The sequence below is a fragment of the Lates calcarifer genome, linkage group LG18, assembly GCF_001640805.2.
Source record: "Lates calcarifer isolate ASB-BC8 linkage group LG18, TLL_Latcal_v3, whole genome shotgun sequence".
In the NCBI taxonomy this organism is placed as follows: domain Eukaryota; kingdom Metazoa; phylum Chordata; class Actinopteri; family Centropomidae; genus Lates; species Lates calcarifer.
The window spans coordinates 3376328-3388566 of NC_066850.1; the positions used below are offsets into that span (position 1 = coordinate 3376328).

Consider the following 12239-nt stretch of genomic DNA (forward strand, 5'->3'; position numbering starts at 1 on the left):
ACGTAATTAGAAAACAACCTGAGAACAGTGTTTTAACACTTCACCAAAGAGCAGCTCACTGTATTGTCCTCTACACTGAATTCCTTAGATAGTGAGTAGGTGGTAGTGAATGGGCCATTATGATAAAAATGTTCTTGACACACAGTGCTCACAGTTTATGTATATTGTGTAGAAGAGTTCTGTGAGACTGTGAAACAAATTTAAAAACAAAATGAAAATAAAACATTATAAACTGGTGAATTCTGCATTAAGATAAATATTTTTAATGTTATTTGTTATTCTCAGTTTTTTTGCCTTATTTAAATGCACGTTGTCGTACTCGATAGAAAACAGACGAATATTTACACAACATTTAGGTGTAATAACCCTGATTGTTGGCGCCTTCAAGCTTCTTCAGGTCCTTCTTTATCATCAACCCACAGTGTTTCCACCACACCCACTGATTCAATTGTCCCATTGTTAGTTCTCCATTTAAAGATAGAGTTTCTGCCAACCTCTGAATAGAAGATCTGTTCCCTCTGTGCATTTAAGTCCTTATGAAAATACGGTTAGAAAGGCTCAGGTTTAGAGTTACACTGTCGGGTTATAGTGTGCAATTGTTTTAGCAGCAAATAGACAAGTGACTTTCTGTCGCCTCAAATGTGTTCGCAATTAAAATGACCACTCAGTTCAAACACTGCAGGTAGGAAACAATTAGGGGTTGTCACAATCGACTGCGTCCATGTGCAGGATTAATGTGTAATTATATAGACTTTAATGCATACATAAAGCATTTCTGGGTTAATTTAAAGTTGAGTGTCTTCTGATTCTCTGGATCCAGGTGATGTGATTTTGATGTGAGTCAAGAAGCCAAAAAACAAGCAGTAATCATCAGGTTACAACACATTTCTTGAGGGAAAACAACAGACAGAGAGTAGCTTTTGTAACACACACTGTCGTTATATCATGAGCGAGTCCCCGTGTGTTTTCCCAGCTCTCCCAGGACCGACTTTAATCAATGCCAATCACAAACAAATTAGCCTCGCCTTAATGCACCACCTCTCCCCTTCCTCGCTGACTACACAAGTTTGCTCAAACCAGCCGTGCACATCGGAGACATCCCACATGGAAACCCTTCAGAAGACGTCCCTGTGGATGTTACAGTGCGTGTGTTACTGAAGCTGCGCAGGTTACGCTGCTTAAAGAATGTTAAAGTCTGGCGCGAAGAGCATTTAAGTGATTCATGCCATGAAAGGCATGGAAGGCGCATGCATAGGAAAATGAATAGGAATATTACCATATTCACTTAAAAATACCCATGAGTGACTATTTCCTGAACAGCCTTTTCACTGTATGAGTCAGCGATCAACTCAGAGTTGAAGGAAATGGGATTTAATACCCACTTCTCTTAAAAACAATTTACAGTATCTGCATGGTACAGCATTGTACTTTGAATGAAATAATCCACAGCATGGCTCTTACTGGATCCCCGAGTGCAGCCCATCTGTATGTGCACTGCTCCACTTCTGAGGCTAATGCCAGAATACAAATGCAAAGCTAACAGCGGCCTGTACGGGTGGATCCGCGTGGGAGGTGTTTAAACAGTTAAGTAGAGGGATTACACTGGTTTACAGTAGCTTATGCTAACACCAGAGAAGAAGCTAATTGCAGGGAGGTGTCAGCGAGCTACATGTTTGCATATGTGTGTGTGAACATACATCCGAGGGTGGGACGGCGGCCACAGAGCGTGCAGAGGGATCAGATAGTGAGTGCGGTACAGTATGTCATGTACAGTATGTACTAATAAGTTGTACATGCAGACCTGAGATGCTGTGAGGAAGAAAACACGTCCGTTTGCGTGTTTGCTTTGATGTTGGATTTATTGTGAGGACCAGACACCTATCAACGGGCGGAGGAACACTATTTAAGCAGGGCGGAGGTGTGTGTGTGTGTGTGTGTGTGTGTGTGTGTGTGAACATGAAGTTTTATCTGTACTATTTGTGAATGTGGGGAAGTGTCTTCAGTGTGTCATATACAAATATATCTGTGCAGGCCTTTACGTTTCATAGTGAACCATTTTAAGCTTGAATTGAGTATTTATTTAAAATGAGAAATGGCATGTATAAAGAGGAACATTCATATTCGAAAAACCTAAGACACGAACAAAAAAAAATCATTGTCAGGGGTGTGAAACTATGGGATGATTGCTCTGAAGAAATTAAAGTCTGATCTGATTAACAAATCATATGAAAATTAACCCTGAACAATGCACTTCACAGGAGCTACATGTTTTATATAACCTCCTCTCTACAGCAGCTGAGGCAACATGGGTAAAAATAAATAATAAAAAATTACATCCTTTTCCGATTTACAAAAATCAGGCTGGAAAAAGATCTGATCTGTGATGTCATGCCTCCTGCTGCTTCCACTGCTCGACATTTAACATTTTATTGTTAATATTTCTAACATGGAATCTGTATTCTTTAATGTTCTCTTTCCCTCCCTCTATTTCATTCTTTGGTCGAGGCAGATGGACGCCCACCCCTGAGTCTGGTTCTGCTCACGGTTTCTGCCTCTTAAGAGGAAGTTCTTCTGGTGCTACTGTCGTTCTCTTGTGGCTTCGTTTTCCTTGAGGAAACCTTTGTGTTCGCGCCCCTTTCTCTACTCAGCTGATGCTGTAAATGAGAGCTATGAACGTCAGGCAGTGAACATTAAATCACAACCCTCAAATCTCAATTAGGACTCACTGACTGACTGCACTGTTCGCACACGCAAGACACACTGAATCCACTGTCATTACTGGAATTTATCCAGACGACACCACAGTTTACGGGTCAAATAAAGATCATCTGGAAACATAATTTTAGACGTGAAAGAGAACAGTTTAATAAAAGTTCTACAAAACTACAGAAAGCACTGGTGAGTGGAGAAGATGAAGGCGAGAATAAGAGTGAGGGGCAACAACAACAGAGAAAGACGGGAGGAAGGCAGGAAGTGAACGGGTGAGGAAGACAAAGAGAAAGAGAGAGGGAGGGAGAGAAAGAGAGTCCCTGGTGTTTGTATCTCTGCATTAAATGGTGAGAACTGAGCTCGCTCCCATCGCTCCCTGGCGACCAATCAGGCTCAGTGTGTCTGCAGGGGGGCGGTTAACTGGTTCACACCAGGCTGACACAAACCCAGTGCCCTCACCCAACCGGCAGACCACCCTGACAACACACACACATTTACACATTCATTCATACACACACACACACACACACACACAGAGGAAGGGAGAGCTCCAGAGAAAAGAGTGCAACACAATTGCATTAATGGGTTCAAAATAAGACACCCATATTCACGCTCACACATGTAGCACATGGGATCCAAACACAGATAAATGAAGAGATGTAAATTCACACACACACACACACTTCGCTGCATATCGTATTCTTGGCCCGTCGTCTGCCCTTCCTCTCCCCTCTGACACACTGAGCTTCAACCGGAAGCTCAGCTCCCATTCTGGAGAAAGAGGAGCTTTTGTCTCCAGAACACAGAGGCCTCTTTCTCTTAGCTGTGTACTGTGTGTATGTGTGAGAGAGAGAGAGAGAGTGTGTGTGTGTGTGTGTGCAGCAGGGTAACAAGTGCAGATAAAAGTTAAGAGTAATTGAGAAAGAAGAAAAAGAGAGGGACGGAAGAGAAAGAGAGAGAGGGGAAAAAAACATGAGAAAAACCAACCAGGATCTTTTGTCGGTCGGTATTTGGAACGGATTTTAAAAGATGCTGTCAGCCTAAGACCAAATGCAAATGAGGTCCGCTGTTTTCTTGGCAGTGACGGGGTGACATCACCGTGTGTGAGCGCAATATAAAGTCGCACTTTTACTTTTCACACCGTGTTTTAAAAAGGAGGCATGTTGGCCGCGTCTAGACGCAGAGGCCGCTAACGTGGCGCCCAGCTGTCTCGCTCAAACTCTGGGGCAGAACAGGCGGCGCCTTTGCTCGCTGAGAGGTCTCACAGGGGGAGAGAGAGGAGGCAGCCCAGTTTAGGTACGGTATCCCAGGAGTGAAACAGGGTTGACAAAGAGTGAGAATTTCTGGTGGACATTGCTCTTCCTTTTCACTTTATGTTGCATAACTTCACTGCAGTGGGATCTGTTTAGTAGAAATGAAGGTCAGAGTGTGTGTTGCGCCCCCTGGGATCAATTAAAGTTCAGTCCTCTCAATTAAAAATGTTAACAGCACTTTGAGTCTACACAGAGGTAGAGCCTTGAATTTTTCTCACTGATGGAACAGAGGAATGTTTTAATACCAAACAGATTTATAGCTTTTAATAAAAAATAATCTCCTAAATCAGAGGCAGAACTTCAAGTAGCTCAAGTGGCCTATTAATAGATTAGATTTAAGAGCTTTCCAATTCTTTTGGCCTTTTGTTGTGACTGCAAACTTTTAAAGGAGGATCTCAAAACTTAAAAGCTCTTTAAACCATATTAAATTTTGGGCACAGGCTTAACAGGGGAAGCAAAAGTCAAAGAAGTGCTCGAAAACTTGAGAAAACTGGTCAGACAAGCACCAAAACAAAGCTGTTTCTTTACCCAGCTTGCACAAGGAAATGTCTCAACCACGAAGCCTTCACCTCAGCTCCAACTATGACGGCAGCTCAGCAGCCAAAAGACATTCGCCGTCATCACCTTCATTGAGAAAGGAACAACCACCCAGCTGTCGATTTTCAAGACCTGAACTTTCACCTCGTTGCTTAACTCCGCCAGACTCCTCTGAGCAACGGATAATGTGTTGTAATCTTCCTGGCCCTCCTCGTCTGTTGACGTGTTGTAACATATACCAGCACACGCGCAACCTTTGACCTCCAATAACTCTTTGTTTGTCCTGCTCTCAGCTGTAAGGTGTAGATTGTAAGGAAAAAGCTTGTGTGTTTATTTAAGCTGATTTTTTTTCACCCTTTCTGCAACTGCTACTGTTCGCCTGGCAATGGCTGCTGACAGATGTGGTGCCTTCAAGATAAAGAGTCTGGTTACATGTCCACTTCTGTGAGTTTAAATTGATTTTAAAAAAAAAATACAATATGAGTAGATTTAGATTGAGAAAGACTTCATTATTCTTTAAACAAGCTATATAATCCCATCATATATAAAACAATGCCATCATATCCTTGTGGTTGCATCACACTGCCTCCCAATCTCTATCTTTTATAGTTTTGATGCTCTGGATTGTACAAATGGGGGAAAAGGCAAACAATTTCAGAGGAATTCACTTCTTAAAAACCTTGCAACGACGCTCTCTCATACACTTTTTGCAGTTTATACAGTAGGGTTCCACTTGCAGTTTTGGATAACACCCGGTTCCTTTTGAGTTTGGACACATGAATGCACTTAAGTCACACTGGATAACATCATTTATCATTTATCAACAAATGATAGTAGAATGAAAAACTTATGAAGTTAGAACAGTGACATTAAAATTCTGACCTTTCGAAGGTGGTTACATGTAAGGAGCGCTTAACTCCGCCCACCAGCCCCTCCAGGCTAAAACAGTGACAGAAAGCTGAAACTGAAAATCATTGCAAAAATTAGTAACTAAACAAATCACCAGACAGAGATAATGAAAAAATATGCAGATTGTCATTGAAAAACACAAATAATTAAAAATATCTATCAGAATAGAACAAGTATATCAAGGTTTGTGCTAAATGGCGTGACAAAATTTTAATCTCACTGTTGTAGTTCCATAAAAACTTACATTCCCACCTTTGCACACAAATGTTCCGTAAAGTAGGTGTGATTGTTTTATCGTTCATTGTTCACATCAGAAAAGGGTAAAAGCACTGTCGGACGCTTCCTTTGAAGCATACTGAACCCTTTTCAGATTGCTGATGTTCAAATTTCCCACAAATTCAGTTTACTTCCATGCTCACAGAAATAGAAGCTTTAATCCTGCTCCACTTTTGCCTGTTATTCTTTTTTCTTTTCTTTTTTACCATTTACAGAAATCACATTATAAAAGGAAAGCTTTCAAGTATTGTATGCTTACACACAAACCCATCAAAACATAATTAAAGGGATACCATTCAATATGACAATCATTCTCTGAACAGTCTGCAGATGAACATGTAACACGTGGACCAGCACGCACATACAGGGCATATTCACCCATGTGTGCAACTCTCTGGCAAAGACAAGAAAACATTGTTGACCCTTAGCACCGCATTGAGCTCTCAAAGCCCTGCATTCATCATGACTGGCTACTTTTCAGCGTGACGCCGCTCGCAGCTTATTCTGCCTCTTGCAAAAGAGCAGTTTACAGGCTTATAAATGCTGTCAACCTGGAAAGATTTTCTATTATAAGAGGTTATTGTTTTGGTATTGAGGTAAGATGAGTAGTTGCATGCATGGATGAAATGATGCATGGATGAATTCGGCAACATAGAATATACATGTGCATTAAATACTGGCTTGACTGATAATCTTCAACCTCCAGGATTATCCCGTCTTTCCAAAATGTGTCCGCTATGCATTGACATGCATAATTTAACAGCAGGATGGACGCTGATTGCAGCTGTGTAATCAATAGCCTTCGAGCTGTACTGCGCTTGCATGACGCAGCACATATGCTCAGCAGTGCTTGCAAAACGTCGATTGCAAGGTTGTAAAATTGTTGCTGGTGCTGTCTTTGGGTTCAGCGTGATTTTCCACAGTCTCTTGTGTGTGTTCGAGAGAGAACACACACATGTCCAGTGCACGCCAGCTGCAGCAGACGTGCGTCCACATACAGTAGGCTTCACCTACACATTCGCCGCCATCCTGCAATCGTCTTCCCCACATTACCCTGGGGGATGTGACTCAGGTCACTTGTACAGTAAGAAAGCGCTCTCTTATGTGGCAAGAAACACAGACACACACATACACACAAAACACTTTGCCATCTGGGACTCATTTCCCCCCATCTAGAACAGCTGTGGCCGAAGCTTTCATGTGTTGTGGCGGGCAGGCAGAGGAATGCTGGGCGAACAGCCCTACGTGCTCCAGCAGAAGGTAAATTACAGGGAACTGCATCGTGCCATAACTCAGGAGAAAACGCTGCGGCCGCCTCAGAGTTTGAGGGCCAGCGTCTGCACTGAATCCTCTCGTTCTTGACATTTCTTTCCCTGCTGGGTTCACATCTACAGATGTGGTGTGAGAGAGTGTGTGGGTGTCTTTGTGTTAAATCCCTTAGCTACTGGTGATATGAAGGACATTCCTCTTGCTTTACACATTTTACTCATTTGTTTTATTTTCAGTTTTAGTAGTATGTTTTTAGGAGGAAAAGTCTAAACTGTCCTTTTTGTTCAGGGCTAATTAACAACTGTTAGCATGCTAACATAATAAACTAAGACAATCATCATGGTAATATGAAATTTGCTAAACATCAGCGAGCTTACATAGTCACTATGAGCATATTAGCATGCTAACGTATCTATGTAGCATCAAGAACACCTGTGTATAACATTATCACTGTGAGCATGTTAGCATGCTAACGTATCTATGTAGTATCAAGAACACATGTACATAACATTGTCACTGTGAGCATGTTAGCATGCTAACGTATCGATGTAGCATCAAAAACACATGTACATAACATTGTCACTATGAGTATGTTAGCATGCTAACATATGCATGTACTTTAAAGCACAGCTGTATCTAAAAAGCTGCTAGTATTGCTGTAGACTCTTGGTCAACTCCATTTTAAATCCTTTATTTGAGCAATAATACATGTTTTTCTTTCTATAACAGCTCTTTATGCAGCTGCTAACCCACCTAAATTTCATCTGTAAGTGTTCCAGTGCAGTTTAGTGGCTCTTATGAGGCTCTAAATGTTGTTTTAGAGGCACTGTTACTTAACGCTGCCAAGAATAAAAGTCTGCGGGAAACATTAAATTCATGTAATTTATGGCTGTGAAAATTGTCTGATTTAAATATAAACGGCGTATCGGCCATCGGTAGCTTCAATCAAACTTTCCAAAACATAGTGCGTGTACGTGTGTGTGCGTACGAGCACAAGAAACACAATCATAAACAAATCTGTAGAAGATGACAACCTGCTATTAGCATGTCAGGGAGCAGGGCTCAAGTGTACCACTCAATACACTCACACACACACTGATCCCAGCCAGAGGGGAAACAATAAAATGTCAGCGATGAAAAGGTCGTCAAAGGACAACGGACGAGCTTCCACATGCCTCATCATCCTTTGCGGTGCTGTATCCTGCATCTACGATCAAAGGCGGTGGCGTAACCGGGGCATTCACACCGCAGGTCGCAGGGCCGTCACTCACCCAGCGACGTGCCATATGATCAACGTGCTGAAAGTTGAGCCAGGCAGTGAACTCGATGGGTGTTCTGGAAATGAGAAAGGCGAGTTTTTTAGCAGCCACTTCGAGCAAACTCATCACAAAATGCCTGCTTAGTGTACAGTTCACAAACAGTAACATTATCTCCCTGTCCTCTTCGACAATAGGCCTGCCTGTTCTCCCTGCCATCTCTGTTTCTCTTCCTCCCTTGTTTTTCTTCTCTCCTTTTGAAGCCGTATTTTTTTCATCAAGCACCCATATTTTTGCTTATTTGGTCCTTTTTTTCCCTGCCTCTTTCTGTACCTCCATCAGTACTGAATTATTTTGAGGTATCTGAGGTACATTGTTACTCCAGCATTTTGATTTTATGCTAATTTATACTCACTGCATTTATTTAAATGTTAGGGAGCCAGGGAGAGGACATGGAAAAAAAATATTCTGAAGGTTTGCATAAGTTTCTTGACATCTCGTAAAAGTGCCTCAAAATCTCGCAAAAGTTTCTTGAGATCTCGCAAAGGTTTCGCGATTTCTTGTAAAAGTTTCCCTAGATCTTGCAAGATGTACTTTTGCGAGATCTCTCAAAAGTTTCTTGCGATCTCACAAAAGTACATTCTGTAGAATCTGGAGTTACTTGTTACTTTGCAGATTAAAACTCCATTGTTATATATTAAACTACACAAGGGTATTAGAGCGCTGCATTGGCTAACCAAATACACACATACAGACGTTCTACTGTTTGCCTTACCATCGTTGCAAAAAAAGATAAAATAATTGAAGACGCAGTGTTTTTCCAGAGGTGTAAAATCCTGTCTATATGATAATATGATTTAAAAAACCAAATTGTAGCTTTGATAACAAGTAACCACAGCTTGTAAATGACGTTTCAGTGTTCACATCCATCGCAGCATCACAGGGGGCTGGAACCAATCCCAGCCAGGGCCCCGGGTTTGAACCCTTCTTGCTGTGAGGCGACTTCTACTTCTAACAGAGCATTTTTACTGTTTTATCACTTCACTCAACGTCTGCCTCCGTCTTTCTCCTGACTTCTCTCCATCCCATCTCTTCCCCACCTCTAACGTCAGGTGACCGCTCTGCTGTAATCCACACATAACTACTTGAGGGGGATTTAATCTGCCTGTTCCCTCTGACGTACACCATTTTTCAATCAGCGCCACCGAGTTTCCTAATCCCTGTTTATTAGCCCAGTTAGCCTATATATAGCCCCAACACACGCGTCCACCGCAAACACAGGAAACGGCAACGAACGACTGCCGTATTAATATTAAGCAGCTTAGCTTGTGTAAGGGCCAGTGTCTTTTTAAAATACCACAGAGAACTCAGGAGGGGATTAAATCAACCGGACTGAAACTCTCTTATTTTGCCTCGTGCTGGGAGGCGGGAGGAGGATGGAAGAAGGGCAGGGAGGAAAGGCTGTAAAGATTGCTCTCAAGGTGAATACGGAAGTGGGCAGCACACACAGAGTAAACCTACATGTCATTCATGTTGAGTTTTGTGGTTGTATATAACTCAACCTGCAGGCAAGGGAGCATTTATCATAACAATGGACTTTTTTTTTTTTTTTCCCAAAGCAAAAACCACAATACTTTTGTTTTCTTTCTTTTCTTGAGCTTGAGCTGTCATGATGGAAGAGTTACCATGAAAAATAAAAACCACATCAGACGAGTAATTGAGCTGCTTGGGGAATCAGAGGCTTCTGCACTACGATGAAAGACGTAGATTTTTTTTGATCCCCTCGGAGCGCTCCCGATTATTGAATTCTACCGCTAACAAACTCTCTGCAAATTGGCAGAGGATTGATATGCGATCTCTGGGAAACATACATACATTGAAGCTATTTAAAAAGTGATAATCCAAAAAAGTCTGCACAAAACCCGCCAGTGTGCTGAAACAGGCCAAAGAAATACCAAAGATCTTCTTTTTATGAGGTGAATCCACTTAGCATGTCCCCCTGCATTCACTGTATGTGTTCGTTTTTTGAAAGAAATGCAGTGTGTGAGTGTGTGTGTGTGTGTGTGCACTGTATGCCCCCAGCCTTCTAAAATGGTGCAGTAGAGCAGAGCCTGTGTGTGTGTGTCTAGTGTAGTATGTAGTACGCAGCGCTTGGCGAGAGTGAGCAGGAGAGAGAAATTTGACTGAGTGCCAAGTCGACCTCATTTCCCCCACTCAGTGTGTGTGTGTGCGTGTGTGTGTGTGTTGCAGTCGCAGCAGTACTGTAACAGCACTAGCCAGCTTGGCTCAGCTCACAGCTCCCGGATCTCCGCCCTGCACTTTATACATGTAACTCAATCCTCGGCCGCCACACAACAACGCTACACAACGGTCCTCATCACCCCTCAGCGACACACACTGACATGTACAGACACCTGGCGCATACATATGTGCACACAATGAATCTGGCCACACACACACACACACACACACACACACAGATTTTTCCACTCTTACAGGTCTTGTGAGGTAAAGCAGCTTCAATTACAGCTTAAGCACTAAACATGTCAAACATACTCGCTGACACGTACAGTAGGTCACAGCACAGGTACTGTACATCCTGTGCTCAGGTTAGAGTCTGTGTGTGTGTGTGTGTGTGTGTGTGTGTGTGTGACCCCCATCCTACTCCTAAACTCTATATGCTATATCAGGGACAAGCAGAGTTCTGAAAATATTCCTGGGTCTAATAATAAAGCTATTGTAGTAACACACTGCTTTTGACAGCCTGTGTGAATGTATGTGTGTGTGTGTGTGTGTGTGTGTGTGTGTCCTACATGTGTGCATCTTTGGCACCGAGCCTGACTGTTCTCCCCACCACAAGAAACTCATTGACCTGAATCGGTGCAGAGCCGCGCCCCTCCTCAGGGCTGCTGCAGAGACTCTAGGGAGCCCCTGGTGGCTAGAGCAGAGAACTGCAGCCTCAGAGCCTCAATATCAGACAGCAGACTGACTCACTACTACTCACATCTCTCACTTACATAAAAGGACCAGTACTTTAATTTTAAAATAATCCCTTACTAGTGAAAGTCCTGCATTTAAAATACAAACTCAGTAAGTAAAAGTGCAGAAATATTATGAGTAAAATGTAGTTAATGTGTCATTGTGCAGAAAGAACAGTATCTAAAACTGACATGGCATTATGATTCACATTTTTAGATTGTGAATACTGATGCATCGATGCGTATGTAACATTTTAATGCTGTGGCTCGTTGAGATGAAGCTGCTTTAATCCACAAAATGTCAGGCTCCTCTAAAGGGTCACAAAATAAATCTGAGGTCGTGAGATGATTAATGCAGTAGGAAAGAAGAAAAATGCACAAATTTCTCTTGAGCTTTTTTTGTAAAACATTGGATTATTTACCTCATTTGGTGCCTCTCACAGTAATTTAATTTCTTTCTGGTCATACTCATGGGCGCCTGAAAACACAGCTCCAAGTATCTGAAAAGTAACTTATTACTGCAGAAGAGTAAAAGTGGTGTCACGTGGAAGTACTCAATCATTAATCAACACTTACATGTCTGCTTTGTCTTATAACAGATTCTCTCTGAAAAACTGGACTTGTCCAGTTCCTGTCTCATCATTAGCGACACGGCCAGGATGGGAGTGTGTGTCTGTGTGTACATGTGTGTGTGTGTGACAGTCCCAGGATGGAGTGGGTTAATCTGTCAACCATTGGATGAACTCCAGTGTTTACAGGATTAGCCTTTCGCTGGCTAACTGGTGGACAGACAATGAGGATGACTTTTTTCTTGCCATATTGCGGCACTCCATCAGGAAGAACAGAGAAGCAGAGTGTGTGTGTGTGCATGAAGTAGTGTGCACATGCATGTCTGAGTGTGTCTGACCTTCTGAGACGACTCTAGAGGGTCAGAGATCAAGATTTGTGCGTACGTCTCTGAGTGTGTGTCTGCTTCTGTCTCTCTTGAAAAA

General features: G+C 42.4%; 1 long non-coding RNA gene across 1 annotated transcript; it reads right to left on the bottom strand.

Moving 5' to 3' along the window:
* Positions 1–4519: 4519 nt before the first annotated feature.
* LOC127143558 (uncharacterized) lies at positions 4520–12032 on the bottom strand. The gene is made up of 3 exons (XR_007815102.1): positions 11824–12032; positions 11670–11747; positions 4520–8348 (listed from the first exon to the last, which is right to left on the bottom strand). It is a non-coding gene; the product is annotated as an uncharacterized LOC127143558 (long non-coding RNA).
* Positions 12033–12239: the final 207 nt, after the last annotated feature.